General features: G+C 38.3%; 1 pseudogene; it reads left to right on the forward strand.

Annotated features, from left to right (window-relative positions):
* The window catches only part of LOC135702315 (uncharacterized), a 37,239-nt pseudogene extending 25,337 nt beyond the window's left edge, over positions 1–11,902 (forward strand).
* The last annotated feature ends 4,137 nt before the right edge of the window (positions 11,903–16,039 follow it).

Below are 16,039 nucleotides of genomic sequence, written 5' to 3' on the forward strand. Positions count from 1 at the left end.
ATTTCGACAATCTAAACCGCAATTCCAATCAGTTCAGATTAGCTAACCTTCATACAAAATATTTTCGTTCAATTTAAGCTGCAAGATAAATTATCCTCACTCTCCGCCGTCGTCGTCGTCGTCATCGGGAGGTGTCCGCACGCTGAATGGATGTTTGATTTGCCTTCAATAGACGTGTCTAGTCCAAACACATCGCTCATCTTTCTCTCCCGAGGGACGAAGCTGCCGCCTTCACTATACCATCCAAGTACAAATCCCCGTGGTCAGCCCCCACACTCTGCTGATGCTGTTGGCTCTTTTTAAATGTGTCAATCTCGGTAATGATGCTCTAACACGCTCTTTGTTGCGGCTCGGGCTTTGGGGATTTCAGTCACCCCCGTACAATAGGTAGGTACATGCTTCCCGAGCGAATGAAAAATAACCTCGCACCAGCCCCCCGCACCAACGAACCAGCGAGCGACCATACCAATCACCATCATCATCGGAGGGCCAAGCACACATCATTCCGGGGCTCATGTTAATGAACTTCTGGTTCTGGCTGGCCAAATGCCGATGCCGTTCGGCTTCTGCAGTATCATCAGCAGAGCCTCTCGTTTCGCTTCGCTTGGGAAAGGGTGAAAACGCATAAAAGGAGAAAATGTATGCATGAAATTCCGATAAATATTCAATAGAGATGTACGTAGCGCAGCGTTGCCAGCTCAGTTTTGAGAAAATCTAGATCGGTTAAAATATAAAATTTGGAAAAATCTGGAATCCGGAGCAGTGCACTGCAGTGCTGTATATTCTCAAAATCAATTTAACATTCACTGGAGTTGTTTTTTAAGCGGCCGATACGTGCAAAAAAAAAGGAATGACACCGATAATGACCATGCATCAGAACCCTAGTCTTAACCACTTTAAACTGGAGAACAACGAATAGAAGATTAGAAATCACATAGATGAAGACTAACTAACTCCTTTTTTCCTTGTTCCAAGATCATCCTCGGTGAACAAAGCTGAGTCTTGTCACTAACGACAAGGCATACAAAGTAACAAGGAAAATCCTGTTCCTCTAGTTTGAATTAGTCAGGACTAGGAATCAGGCTTGCAATTGCTCATTACAGCTATGGGATACTACAATGATAATTTTTATTTGTAAGATGCAAGAAGAAGTGGCAAAGTTTGTATATGACATATAAAATTTATCAATTTTGCTTTCAGAAGGTCACAACTAGCAATTTTATGATCGCTGATTGCTCGCTCATCGCGTTGCTCATCGTTACAGCTCATACGAAAATCCTATTCAATTTCCAAAATTATTCAAATTGTTCTTATAAAGTGACCAAGTCGTAGGTGCCATATCAAATATTATGTGAAATGTACTAAGTTAAAATAAATAAAAATAAGTCTGCCCTCTGAAAACGTCGATTTAACTTATTATTTTTAATTGAGAAAAAAAAAATTCTTCAGTTTGATCATTAAGCTTATCCAAGATATTTTTTATAATAATCGTTTTACAAGTATCTACTCATCGCTAAATTGACCAAAATAAAGGAAAGAAAACGAAGATAATAAGGCTTGTACTCGAAAAGAATGCACCATTTTTATCCGCGTGTAACATTTTCATCCGTGGGTAAAAATTGATGAAAATCTGGGTATAATTAGTTTGGAGTGAATTGTTTACATGTGCAACATTTCATAACAATCGGTTCAGTGGTTATTGAGATGTCATCGAAACAAAAAGAGAATCGCCGGAGAATTTTGCGTGCCGTCATGGAAAATCCGACTGCGACCATGGGATGGATCGGAAGACAACTGGGAATCACCCATACAACTGTGTCTCGGGTGGTAAAATCGTTTAAGGAGCCCCAGACGACCGAGTGGCGGGCTGGAAGTGGAAGAAAATCGAAGACAGCTGACCCTGTGAAGGCCCGGAAGGTGTTGGATTATTTAAAGCGTAATCCGAACCTTTCGATTCGCGACGCGGCTCTGAAGGCAAAGTGTTCCGCCTGGTTCGTTCAGCAAACCATGAAACGAGCTGGGCTTCGTGTATTCAAGATCCGGAAGGCACCGAACCGGCGTGATCAACAAAACACGGCGGCCAAATCCCGCGCAAGGAAGCTGTATCGAGAGTGGTTAACGAAACCGATGTGTGTGGTTATGGATGACGAAACCTACATCAAGGCAGACGCAAAGCAGATACCGGGGCTGAAGTTCTACGTTGCCAAATCACGGTTTGATGTTCCGGAAGACATTAGGAAGAAGAAAGTGGACAAATTCGCCAAAAAATACTTGCTCTGGCAGGCCATATGCCAATGCGGTAAACTGAGTAAACCATACATCACAATGGGTACCATCAACAGCGAAATTTACCGCACCGAGTGCCTTCAGAAGCGTCTGTTGCCCTTCCTGTGGTCGCACGGAGGCGAGACATTATTTTGGCCTGGCATCATGCAATTACGCGCGATCGACGTTGGATTGGTACAGAGACAATAGCGTTGTTTTTGTACCAAAAATCGCCAACCCTCCAAACTCACCAGAGTTTCGTCCGGTGGAAAGATTTTGGGCCATAATGAAGGCCAAAGTTCGAAAATCGTCCAAGGTGTTTAAGAACGAGCTGGAGTTGAAGAAAGAATGGATGAAAGTGACCAAAAGGTCGGCTCCACGATTGCACAAAATGTAATAAGGGGTCTTAAGGGAAAGGTGCGATGGAAAGGAAATTGAATAAAGTAATTATGCCGAAACATAATCTATATGTATTAGTTCATTCCCTGAAAGTTTCAAGAAAATCCGACTTAAAATAAGTTTTTGGCGAATACTTTTGTCTGGTGCATTTTTTTCGAGTACAGGCCTTAAATATCAAACAAAATAATTCTAATGTGGCGGTGGCTTAAAAGTTGGTTTTCATGGGCCACTTGTGAAAAATTTGATTTGTTTGAATTAAATCACTAACAAATTCATCAGGTTTTAAAATGGCTTTTATGAAGAACTTGCTGACTGAATTGTATTTATTTAAAGCCATTTCGTGTTTCATTTTTGTTTTCATCAGCCTTTAAAAAAAAGCATTAAAACCTAAGGCGAAGACATTTTGAGATATTTAGGTTTTTAACATTTGTTTGTCCCATTCCTTCATCTTCGGATAGTCTCAGTTCGATTAAGGCTATTCGGTCGATGAAACCAGGTAAGCACTCATCTTATTTCCTTTCAAAGGTAAGGGAGCTGGTGTGTTGATCGAAAGATCATATATGATTACCTTTGTATGGGTCCTTTCACATTGCTCAATCCCAGGCAATGAGAAGGTGGAATCTCACGCTAAGGTGGGCGCGTAGGAATTCAAATTTTATGACAGGCAAAGTTCACACGACGAATTTTATCATTTAGTGTGTCAGATTACCAAACCGATAGGAACACTCGAAATCTTGGACGCTGTTTACATTTAATTATTCAAAATGTTTCTTCTAGAGCGTTGTTCAAAGGTTTGGACTGAAGTCGCGACTTAATTCGCGTGATTAGTAGACTTTTATCCAACCACTACTCGCTAGATGCGAGAATAAATCTCGTGGGAAGCAACATCTGTCGGTGTGGAAACGGTTACGATGACATCAATCTCCCAGTTTGCAAGGTACGGATAATGCCGCCACCAGATAGCAATTTTTGAATACCCTCAAGGTACACGGAAGACAACCCTATATTCCTATCATTGACGTATTGTATCTTCTCTTTATTAGTTTTTTGTTTGTCTTGTCCTCCAGTCTCGATGAGTCTCATCGTCATCCACTGGTCACAATAGCCGGTTGAACTCCAGACGAATCTAGAACTGTATTACCGTTCATACTGGCAACAATGCTCTGATGTGACAACAAAAACCCACTCCCAAGCTACTTCTTTTTTTTTAGGGAGGAATCTGCTCCCAGACACCTGAGAAGATAACTCAGGGTGTGGGGATGGGAGAAGTAGCGCTCCCGACCCACTAAACCTTACCCTGTGCTCTTGGCCCTTGCCCTCCCCGGAACCGCCCGAAAGCATTACATCATGGGAGGGGGCCGGTTGCGCTATGGCGCATCACACTAGTGGTGTGTCACAGACGTGACACTCGCTACTTCTGTACAGAGCCTTCCTCTTATCGTTCGCTGTTAATTGTTCGCCTGAGTTCTAGAGCAGACGTGATAGCCAGACAACTGTCCACGGCAGGACAGGACAGATGTGACCGCTTACCAGCTGCGTGTGCTGCGACTTGGTCAGAGTCGTCTACACTCTAAGAACCCGGTGTCACTCCTGCCTTTGCACAACGAGGGTTTGTGCAGGGCTTATCGACCTCCTGGGACGAGCTGGATGGGGCTCCAGCATCCTTACTTTGCTGTAGTTCGTTTAGCCGCAATATCTCTCCCTTGGGTTCGATAATTAACGTTTCCAGGGTACACCACGAGGAGGCGAACTACTTCATGCCCCAAGCTCCTCCCCTGATCCTATCCTACGACAATGTACCCTTCTAACCTCGGGTAAGCCTCGAGCAGGGTTGCTTCCACTCACTTGCTATAAAAAAATATTTTTCGGAATTATGCAATCATTAGATGTTAAAATAATATGTTGTACTAGTAAGTAGCAAGAAGAGGGTGTAAAGTATGTGTTTGACTCATAAAACCTGTCAATTTCGCTTTCAGAGCGTCACAATCAACGATCTTATGATTCGTGAGCGTTCACTCAGAGTGAGCGCTCACGAGTCGTAAATTCGCTGACACTGAAAGCAATATTGACAGATTTTATGTGTCAAACATATACTCAATGACCTCTACTTGTAGCTTACAAGTACTAATTAGCATTATACTATTTCATGATTTCATAATTCCGAAAAACATTTTTTTATAGCAAGTGAGTGGAAATAACCCTGGCCTCGAGTATTCGGCCCAACTTTTTTTTGTTTGGAATTTGTTCATGAAATTATTTAAAATGTCTGTTTTATATTTTCTTAGAAAACAATTATTTTGCTCTACAAGTTTTCCTCAGACACCATTTTGATCAGAAGTGCCGTTTCCATGCTAAAATATTTTGATAAGTTTTTAAAGACTACATTTCTTCAGCTCTATAATGGCCGTTTTTATCAAAAATACGAACAATTGCCCTCAACAAACAATTTTGCAAAGTATCATGCAAAACGGAGAAGCTCGATTTTTTTTTTTAAGATTCGCCATTTGGCAATATTTTTTATTATAAAGCAGTTTATTACAAATGCTACCTTCTGTGAAGTTTTCAATATGAACATGTAAAATTAACAAAAATTAACAACAGATTTTGGACAAATTTAAGAACGTAATGTAATTTGTTTTTTGAAAATTTGACACATACAGTGTTCTCTGAACTTTAAAAATCGTTCCTTATCAAACATTTTCTTTTTATAATTTTGTACAAAATGACAAAAGCTTTTTCCTATCCGATCCGATAGTCATCACTCAGAGAAAATCATTTTTGGAATTTTGATTTACTCGCTAGGTCACTTCCACCTTAAAGAATCAAATTGGAACGAAAATAAAGCTCTTTCAAATGATGTACAAAAATCGATAACACACAAAACAAAGAATCATGCAAAGATTCATTTATATCGGAGAAGGACGAGTCTGAAATTCATTTCATTTTGCTGGAAGTACTCCTTATCGAAATTAATCGTAAATGATGCGAAAAGAATCCATGAATTTGCATGGACATGATGAATTCAACGTAGAATTTTGTACACATATTTTGACATAAATTTGCTGTCTATATCAGTGTCATTCCCAATGTTTACTACGTTCACTCTGAGTGAGCGCTCACGAAACGTAAAATCGCTAATTGTGGCGCTCTGAAAGCAACTTTGGCAGATCTTATGTGTCAAACACACACTTTACAACCTATTCCTGTAACTTACAAGTACCAAGTATCATTATAACATCTAATGATTTCAAAACTCCGAAAAACATTTTTTTATAGCAAGTGAGTGGAAGCAACCCTGGTCATAAATAGAGACCTCCTTCGGTCGCTTCTTCTCGATGCGGCTGCATCTGTGCTGAAGCTTATGGATAGCGTCGGATCAAAAGTTCGCTCCTTGGCATACGATTAAAGAAACTGGGGATTATTTTCATCAAATTGACCATTTGAGTTCATTAAATTAACGTTGTTTTATTCCAATAATAAACTGTGCTTATACTTTCTGGGACACCCTATATCTTTCAATAATTTCACATAAACGTAATTCCAAATCATTCTCATTCAGCTTCAAGATGGATGTTTAACGTATACTTTGGTGTAATGAGACCACTGAAAAAGCGCATTCGTTACGTAGAACATTAGAACATAATTTCAAAAAAAAGGGCTGACACAATCGAGTCATTGCAGTAATTTTTCCAAGAGGAGATTAAGAATAAATCAATACTAATTATATTAAACAAAATCAAATACTAAATCAAAATCCAAAAAATCTGCTCTGTCGGTATAGCTGGCAAGACGACTGAACACCTGGAATACTGGCACCGCTGCAAGTAGGTAGGTAACCGAGACTCAATCTTCGTTATAGCGTTCTGGGCTCTGGTAGGCAGTCTAAAAGAACTAAACACGGAACCGTATAGAACCGGGATGAGCGAGGCTCTTGCAGCATGTTGGCCGGTTTGGTACGTGATTGGGGAATCATTCCGGTATCCCTCTCCCCCACGATCCGGTATCGTCGGATTCTGTCGGACGGTCGGTTTGGTCGATGGAGAATGATGAGAATTTCAAAATATTTACATATTATCTTGTGACGAGCGAAACGAATCACTCCTAAATTGTACCGATTTACGCAACGTGGGATATAAGACTAGATGCTGATGCGCTGCTCTTCTGTGCTGTTTGGCAGAGCGGAGGCATTCAATTCCACTAATGTGTGATGGGGCATTGTTGTTGTTGTTGTTGTTGGGATTTCGCTATTGGGTATCGGGATTAGATTTCGCACGCTAGTTCCGAAATTGGACGTATAGGATACAAGCGATTCGATAAGGACTGCGATTTGTGTTGGTTTTTAATTAGAAGCGAGATTGGGGCTGTGGATTTGCGCAATTGATGCATCTATGTGACGCTTCTAGGATTGCTGGGACAATAGATGATAGAAGTTGTTCATTGCGCTTGTTTATAATGTGATGGAAATTACAGCTGCCGTTCAATGGAAAACGCGTAACTATCTTTCAATTTAGAAATATAAAAGCAAAGCAACATCCTCAGAACATCCCGGCGGCGCCGATTGGGATTAAACCCATGCCTGCTGAGGTGAGAGGTAATCACGCATACCACTACACTACCGGCACCGCTAGATAAGTCAATCTTAATACTGTAAGGACAACTTGAGTGCGGTAAAAATCGATAGAACTGTTTCAAACACATTGTCGGTACATGAGCGAGTCGGCGATCGTCTCTTTTTGCCACTGGTGGCGGGGGGGAATACCCCTCACCGTCCCTCTCCAACGGGGGAGTTTGGTAAAGAGAGATGATCAAACCGATTTGCACTTTCCTAAAGTTTTCCTTACTCACTTTCTACTCTCCATATGCAACTTTCACACTGCCGTACTCTAATGGAACTATCAATTCTATACTTCCATCTCCTCATCTATCGTATAAAAATTACCACTTTAGGCTGTTATTTGAAATAAGCATCTTCAACTAAAAAAAGTATTAAATATCTTATCCTCATCCTCGAGTTCGATTACAAACCCCAGAATATGAGCCTGTACAAAAAATGGTAAAGATTGATGAAGGTTTTGAGGTCACGCCAATGATTTGAAATTTGTATGGGAATTATTATGGTAGAATTTGAAAAATCACTTATATTGGCCTACTTTTTTTAATATTAATTGTTAAGTAAATTGAATATATTGTTGCTATGACAATGATCAAAAAACGTGTTGTTGCGATCAGTTTTACAGAATATCAAGAATGATAGAAATGCGAAAATAAATACTAAACCGGGTACGATTAACAGATGGAAATGTGAAAGGCATCATTAGCAATTTTACCACAGCAATAACACGCTAATCATTTCATTATCAAGCCAACCACATATCCAATTTGTTCATGGTTTGGATAACTACAACCAAATGTAGAGCAATATAAGTGAAACTTAATAATTTCCCATAGTAATTCACCGAAATCTCCAAAGAAACTTCAATCCATTGGTGCGACCTCTAAAGCTTCATCAATCTTTACCGTTTTTGGCATAGACTCATATATTGGGTAATTGAATTGAACTAGTTGATGGCCTGTAAGAAATTTATCCTTTTTTTTCAAAATGAAGCACCCTTATCAGGATCTCATGGTATAAAAATCTCTTTCATCGAATTATCTCATTTCCTGGGAAATTTTTTACACATCCTCCCATTTTTCAATAGTTTCAACTGTAAGTCCACTTAGTCTACTTTGCAAAACATTAATTAATAATAAAACAAAATCTATCATCACATCGCTTAGATATGGCAATTTGAATTTGGGCTAGTAAGTTTTTTTTAGGAGTGTTCACTCGGCAGGCCACTATCGATGTGTGTCACGCAATCGTCTGTTTACTCGGCAGTAACCATAGTGTGGTCCTCCCAATTTGTATTCATCAGCAGTTCTTTTGGTTGTTGCATCGTCGACTTTGGAAACCATTCTACTTCTTCTTGTTCGCATTTCAAGCTTATTGCTTAGCGCATTTTAGCTTATTGCGTGCTCTCAACTTTAGTGTTCTAAATGCACTTCCATAGTTATTAAATGAGAGCTTTCGATGCCAATACCAATGCATGAATTTGTATATTGTGTGGCAAGCACAATGATATACTCTATGCCCAGGGAAGTCGAGAAAATTTCCAGCCCGAAAGATTCCCTCGACCGAATCGGGAATTGAACCTGCCGCCTCCGGCTTGGTAATACCGTGCCTTTACTGACTAGGCTATGAGGCCCCACCAAACCAACCGTTTTGAAATAAGTTTGTGAGTGGATCCCGTTCGGATGGAGGAGACTAAAGCGAAAGATAAAGTGTTTATTGTGCTGTATCTTTTGACTAAAGTTTTACGATATTGTGTATAGTGAACAAAAATCCTCGGCACTGTAAAGTTAATTTAATTGAGCCTTATCAAATAAATTAATAAAGAAACAAAAATGCCCGAGAATACCCTCCAGATGCTGGCCTCTTCACCAACCATACATCAGTACACACTTATCGAGTCAGTAATTTTTACCGAGTTTTTGAATTGCGGAACTCTTTGGTAAAATTTAAAAAATCTATGAAAAATTCAAAGTTGAGAAAATGTGTTACGAAAATTAACAGACTAACTTCTTAAAATTTGTCGATTTAAGCCCATCTTTACGAATAACAGTCATTTGAATTTTAACCGAGTCAGTAATCCAAAAATCCAGTAAAAATACTGACTCCTGTAAAAAAAATCTAAGTGCGTATACAGAAGCAGCGGAGCTCCATACTCCTCCATCAAAACAGCACCGCAGCTGAGCCAACAATCAATACGAAACTAACGATTTTAAATTGGCTCACCACTTTAGTAGCCTATTGGTCCCAAGCAAACGATTAACGTACCCTATTCTAGTCGAAATTCTAGTACTACGCAATGTTTGTTTTGATTCGCTATGCAAGTTTGACAGATACAATGAGGGGTTATTGGTTTTTCCTATGTTTCGAGGGGTGAATCGATTAGCTTGGGACCGAAGAGAGTACCAGAGCTGAGCCAAAAAGTTGAGCCCGTTATTTCGGGACCTTCTGGTCTTAGAGTTACCTCTATGGCTGAGCTGCGAGTGCTATGAAATAAAAGGGACATCGACTTATTCACCCTTATTCTTGCTTACGGCCGTATCCGACTTTCGTTCGAACGACACGATTCGAACGAGTTCGAAAACGACATTCTTATTTTCGTTCGAATCTGTTCGAACGAGATCTTTTTCGACCGTAAACAGTGTTGGTGCTACCAGATGTACTTAGATGTTTCTGAACAATTCGAAACATAGAGCTAGCACGGATTTGACATTTCTCGGTTAATCTAATTGTCAAATTGGTGTCAACAATGATGTTTTGTATTTCTCAACAGAGTTTTCACGTTCAATCTGCGCACAGCGTCGTTCGTTAGAGCTGGCCGAGCACCGTTTGTTTCACGAACAATACAGATGTAACATTTGAAAACGGCTCAAAAGCTTTTGAAAACTAAAGTTGTAAGGTCCTCTCCACGCGAACCAAAGAATACCTACGCAAACCAATACCACTATCGGAAAGAGGAGAATTTCTCCTAACCAATGATGTTGTTGGTTTGCGTAGGCATACTTCTGTTCGCGTGTTAACTGCCTTACAATTTGTGTTTACAAATCTGTTGTGCCGTTTTCAAATGTTATGTGAGAATAGACTTCTCTTCCACCGTTATTATTAGCTCGATTATTAGTGAGCGGTTATATTAATAGGGTATATGCGTTTTACTGGTTGAATATAAAAAAAAATAAACAACCACTGTCAGGCCGAACACCTTGACAGCTGGGTTTGTGGTTAAAAATAATAAATAAATCAATTTTACACGGCTGAAATGACATGCTTGTAGTCGTGATACCTGCGAGAACTCAATGGAAAGACCACAGGACGGAAAGTGGTACTTTGGACTGGTTATTTTTTTTATTTTTTTTTTTCTTTATTATCGTAATTTTTAGCCGTGATGTTTCATCATGTTAGACTCGATAAAATATTTAAATAAAGTTTGTCTTCTTGATTCTTCATTGTGTCTCTTTTATTACATAATCCATAAATCATAAAAAAATTCTTAAAGAAAAATCCTAGCTTGACGGTTTCTAAAAGTGAGTACTTTGTACCCATTTTTTAATGTGTAAAAAATACCCATGATTTGACGTACAAGATTTGGGTACTTTCCAGTTACAGTGTACAGATTGTTTGTTAGAGTTTTGTTTTGTTAATTTCTGTTGGTTATTTTTGAAAACGCGTCAGCGTCGATTCATTCTCTAAAATATTCAGAGAATGACTAGTGAGGTTGTGATTTCCTTTCTAACACCGAAAGATGGATACCGTAATGCTGGGTTATATTGCATTGACGGACAATCGTCAATCACTAAGAATACAAAGAAGTAATCTTAGAAAGAAAACCGATATCATGAGTTTATCAGAAACAGAGTAAATTTTGACATTTATTTCATAGAAATAGCTTGAGATTGCTTTGTAACGCTCAATTTCAGATTTACAAAGAACTTTCGTTTAAATAAATCAGCATTTCAGTACGTTATTCAGGAGATTCGAGACGAATTTCCTGCTCAAAGGCATGGCGGACTATCGAAAGAGGACAAACTTGCTGCATGCTTGAGATTTTTTGCAGAAGGGACCTACCAACATGGAGATGGCAAGGACTACGATGTAGCCATAGCTCAATCAACATTCTCTAAAGTGCTCAGTGAAATGCTGGTTATCCTGGAAAGAAAGATTTGCCCTAAGTGGATAACATTTGCTATGACGGATCAAGAAATGAGGAAAGCAAAACGAAATGTTTACGATAAATCGGAAATACCAGGAATCATAAGGTGTGTAGATAGACACATATCAGAATTATCCCCCCAACTTTAAACCGAAACTTGTACTACAACAGAAAAGGATTTTATAGCCTTAACGCCATGATCGTAAGTAAAAAACATGGAAAATTTATGTTTAATTTATTAAAAACGGGAATCTTGACAAAGATGTGTGATCATACAGAGCGTATCAGATTCATCGATGCCAGCTATCAGGGCTCTAATCATGATTCTCATATTTGGCATATCATAGCCCGAGCACGTTTGCAAGACATGCATAGAAACGGTGATACCAATACCAAAATTTTGTTTATGACCTTGTATGATGTACTTAATCTACGCATTTTTTTCGCAGGTGACGCCGGTTACCCCTCTGAGCCGTGGCTGATTACGCCTTATCGAGCTCCAGAGCCAGGAAGTCCTGAATGTGAATTTAACAGTAAACATAGTTTGGCAAGGGGAATAGTTGAGAGAATTGGTGTCCTGAAAAATCGGTACCGTTGTATTCTTGGTGCCAGGCAACTTCATTACTAACCTAAAAAAGCATCGGAAATAGTTAACGTTTGCTGTGCCCTACACAACATTTGCTTGAGTTTAAAAAACAAAAATGACTGATTGAATAAAACTAATCTAATCTAATCATGCAGTTAATTTTAATCTGAGTTTAAATCAGACCATTATCGGAATTTCTAAAGCTTAAAAGTGTTAAGCTTTAATCCGGTCATATAAGCGGTACTACTACTACTGGATTGTACTAGCATTTTTACCAAATGTACTAGAATGTTTTGGTTCTATCTCTTTCACTCTACTCAAAACTGAAATGCATAATCAAAATGACAAAATGATACACTCTTTGCACACTGTCAAAGTTTGATTGCACACAAAATCACCTTTGTTCAAATCAAACAAAAATACTAGCCCATCTGTTGGCTGATGGCATAAGCTTTTAAGAAAATTCTATTATAGAGAACCACATTAGTTTAGTTGTTTTTTGCCAGTTAGTCGTCTGTCACTTCGTTTGTGGTACTACCCACTATAGTGTACTCAACAGATGGCGATTATGTTTTAGCGACGATGTTTTACAGTGATAAATATTCAATGTGTTATGTCTGTTTGTCTGTGGTACTACTATAGTACCGTTTTAGTTTTTCAATGAATGAAGAATTGAATAAATTCAACGTTTTAGGTGTTTTTAATGAATCAACAAAACTGGCCGACACGTGACCTCAGACCTTAAAGAGTTACTCCACATAACAGGTTAGGCCTTTAAGCGGCGTCTCCACAGGAATTCGGAGTCCCAAGATTTTATAGATATCTGCAACATGTATGAGAATAGGTATGAGATAAACTACTGTAAGCATTCAGGGCATAACAGGTTCTTATTTAATGTATTGCTTCAGAGTCTGATCAAATACAAAGGACATACATCTTACTGCAAACGACTTAATTCAAGTTCCAGGATTCTCTGTTTGACTTTAAGTTTATCCAGCGTGATTTTTTCCAAGGCCAAGTTGTGTCTTCTTTGTTCTTTGACATTTTCACTCAATACTTTGTGAATGTCAGTCAATTGCTTAGAGATCTGCCGGTTGTAGTGTACTAAATCACCCGACCTTTTGCTGTACGATTTCAATGCATCTGTAACAGAATCATGAAATTTTCTTTGATTGTCCACCTGCGCGTCCAGCAAACTGTGAATGGAAATCTTCTGTTTCTTATGTGGTGTAGAATCTTCGTTGGGGTCGTTATCCTCATCCGGGATTTCGTTTTCTTCATTTTCGACATTGCTGTTGGAGGATGCATCCCGATTTTGCTGCTCCGAAGCAGACCCGAGCCCAAAGCTAATAGAATCGTCGATGCCCTCAACTGCTGGTACCAGCCCCGCCAGTGCGACAACACGCTCCTCTAGTCCACTAAGCTGAATTAGCTTACTAGGACCTCCTCCTGTAGCTAGCTGCTCACGGCGGTTGTGAGCTAGCTTGCGCTTGGTATTCGACTTGAAATCGAACCAAACCTAGAGTAAAAACATAAGAAGCACTATTTCATATGTATCGATACTTAATGAAATTAATCAGTGAATACCTTTTTCCAAGCCGTTGAATCCCTAGTCGGTGGTCCAAGACTGTTGAGTTCTGAGGCCATGGCCCCCCAAAACGGTGTAGTATTAAACTTGGTGAAGCCTTTAGCAATATCCGGTTGTTCTTCCAATAGCTCAAGAAGTGTATTAAACTGCTCCTTATTAGTGCTTTTACTTTTTGACTGCTTTACCCTAAATGAAAAAAAAGAAATTTGGTTGAGAATGGAATTAGGGAATGAATCTATTTTCTATTGCATTTTTTGTACTTACATCGTTGCAAACTTGCGGTTACGCACAGGGAAATTCACGGAATGTGAATCACAAAATGGAGCTAGTTTCTCTGCTTTTTCCTTTTTTACAGGTGCAGCGACGAAGATGGTCACGACGAATGACGGTAACTGAATTCTCACTATTTTCAGGCTACTTCGTATAGTCCGGTGCAAATCTGGTGATTCCGACTGCAGCATTAACCGAAATTTTGGAAACTTTCTTCTTACCTGAAACGTAAAACACACCCAATAACCACTTTCAATTTTGCGATTCGCGAGTTCCAAGTGACGTTTCTCTGGTTGACAGAAAAACACGTTCGAACGAAAATGGGAATTGAAAAATTCGTTCGAACGAACGATGTTCGAAAACTTTAATGGTTCGAATTGGTTCGAACGAAAACAGGAATACGAATGTAGGATACTTTCGAACGTTTTCAATTCAAACGAAAACAATAATAAGGGTGATTACCACTACCTACTTCTCTCAAGGGGGGGAGGTGGCTGTCAAATACGAACAATCTTCGCCTACCTCGCATAACTGGTTCCAAACGTAAGCAAGCCATAAGAAACCTACAGGGTTTGTTTACGTTTGGAACCAGTTTCATACAACAATGATCAGTAGGCTGATTTGACAGCACGTCCCCCCTCCAAACTTCTCTTCCTTCCTTCCGCTCACAGAATTCTCGCGTCACTTTTCAAATAGACCAGTGTAACATATCCACCATTTTGAGAAAATCGAAGTTGACATATTATTATTTTAACTGTTTAAAAACAATAAATTTTGCAATACTATTTTTAATGTAGTCAGTGTACAATAACGTTGAAAATTTAGAAGAAACGGTAAAACCACAATTTTACTTTGAATTTCATGCTAAAACATAGAAAAAATCTCTTAGGACTTTTTGACAAGTCGAGTTGTACATCGGACATGTTACATTGGACGATTTTTCTCAATGACAAAATCAATGAGAGTTAAACGCTGTACAGACTGGAGAGTTATAAGATGTTATAACGGTTGTCAAATAATTGCAACACAGAAACCACCATCAAGATAGCACTATAACATGTTCTAACTCTGTAGTCTGAACATTCTATTACATTGGACGTTTTGTCTACATGCTACTAGATTCCCTTTCACAGATTTCAGATTATAGTACCTAACTTTAGATTGGCCCCGCCTTTGGAAAATGAGCACCAATCATGTTAGGCAGTCTGCATGACCAAAGTAACAATCATGTACCCATCATTTCAAACTGTACATTGGACAATTTTTGATAAATGATTATCTTAAATAAATGAAAGTAAATTTGGATGGATGTTTTTGAATCACAAACAATGATAGAAGAGCAATAGTTTGTATCGCTTAACTCGATTTGTTTACATTTGTTACTTAAGACCTTTTGAAAAATGACGCGAGAATTCGTCGATTCGGTGTCTCTCGTTGTGCTTTCTGCTGAGACTGAGCAATATTCGATACCGCGAAACATCTCCACAGTTATGTTATATTTTGGCGCAGGAGATGTGCGGTAATCAAAAGTTTAGAATGTTGCTCAGCATTTACAATAACATTCTACCAAATTTTCATGTGCGTAGTCCACTGCAACAGCTGAACGTACGAACGAATATTTATTTATTTATTAATTTATTTATTAATTTATTTATAAATTTATTTATTTATTTATTTATTTATTTATTTATTTATTTATTTATTTATTTATTTATTTATTTATTTATTTATTTATTTATTTATTTATTTATTTATTTATTTATTTATTTATTTATTTATTTATTTATTTATTTATTTATTTATTTATTTATTTATTTATTTATTTATTTGTCGTCAATCAGTGTAGACCGTTTTACAATTGCTGTCTTAAGTGCTATTTTTTCAATTTTGTCTTTGTTTATATTTTTTTATAATATGTCTTAAGAACAAGTTCAAACATTATTTTTAGTTGACGTAATGCGAGGAATTAAAATATTGCTTTAATTTGGTTTTTGTCATTGTAAAGTCAATGTTATCGCAGTGCTTATTATATGTATCCATTATTTGGTTCAAGGGTCCAAATTTGGCATAATTCGTACGATGACGATTTGTAGCAAATATATTTCTATTTCGTAAATGCCTAGATGGTGTATATAAATTTAAGGATGACAATAGTTCTATTGAATCAATTCGATG

This window comes from Ochlerotatus camptorhynchus, unplaced genomic scaffold, assembly GCF_037179485.1.
Source record: "Ochlerotatus camptorhynchus isolate MF236.1 unplaced genomic scaffold, CSIRO-AGI_Acam_v1.1 ptg000191l, whole genome shotgun sequence".
Lineage (NCBI taxonomy): Eukaryota > Metazoa > Arthropoda > Insecta > Diptera > Culicidae > Ochlerotatus > Ochlerotatus camptorhynchus.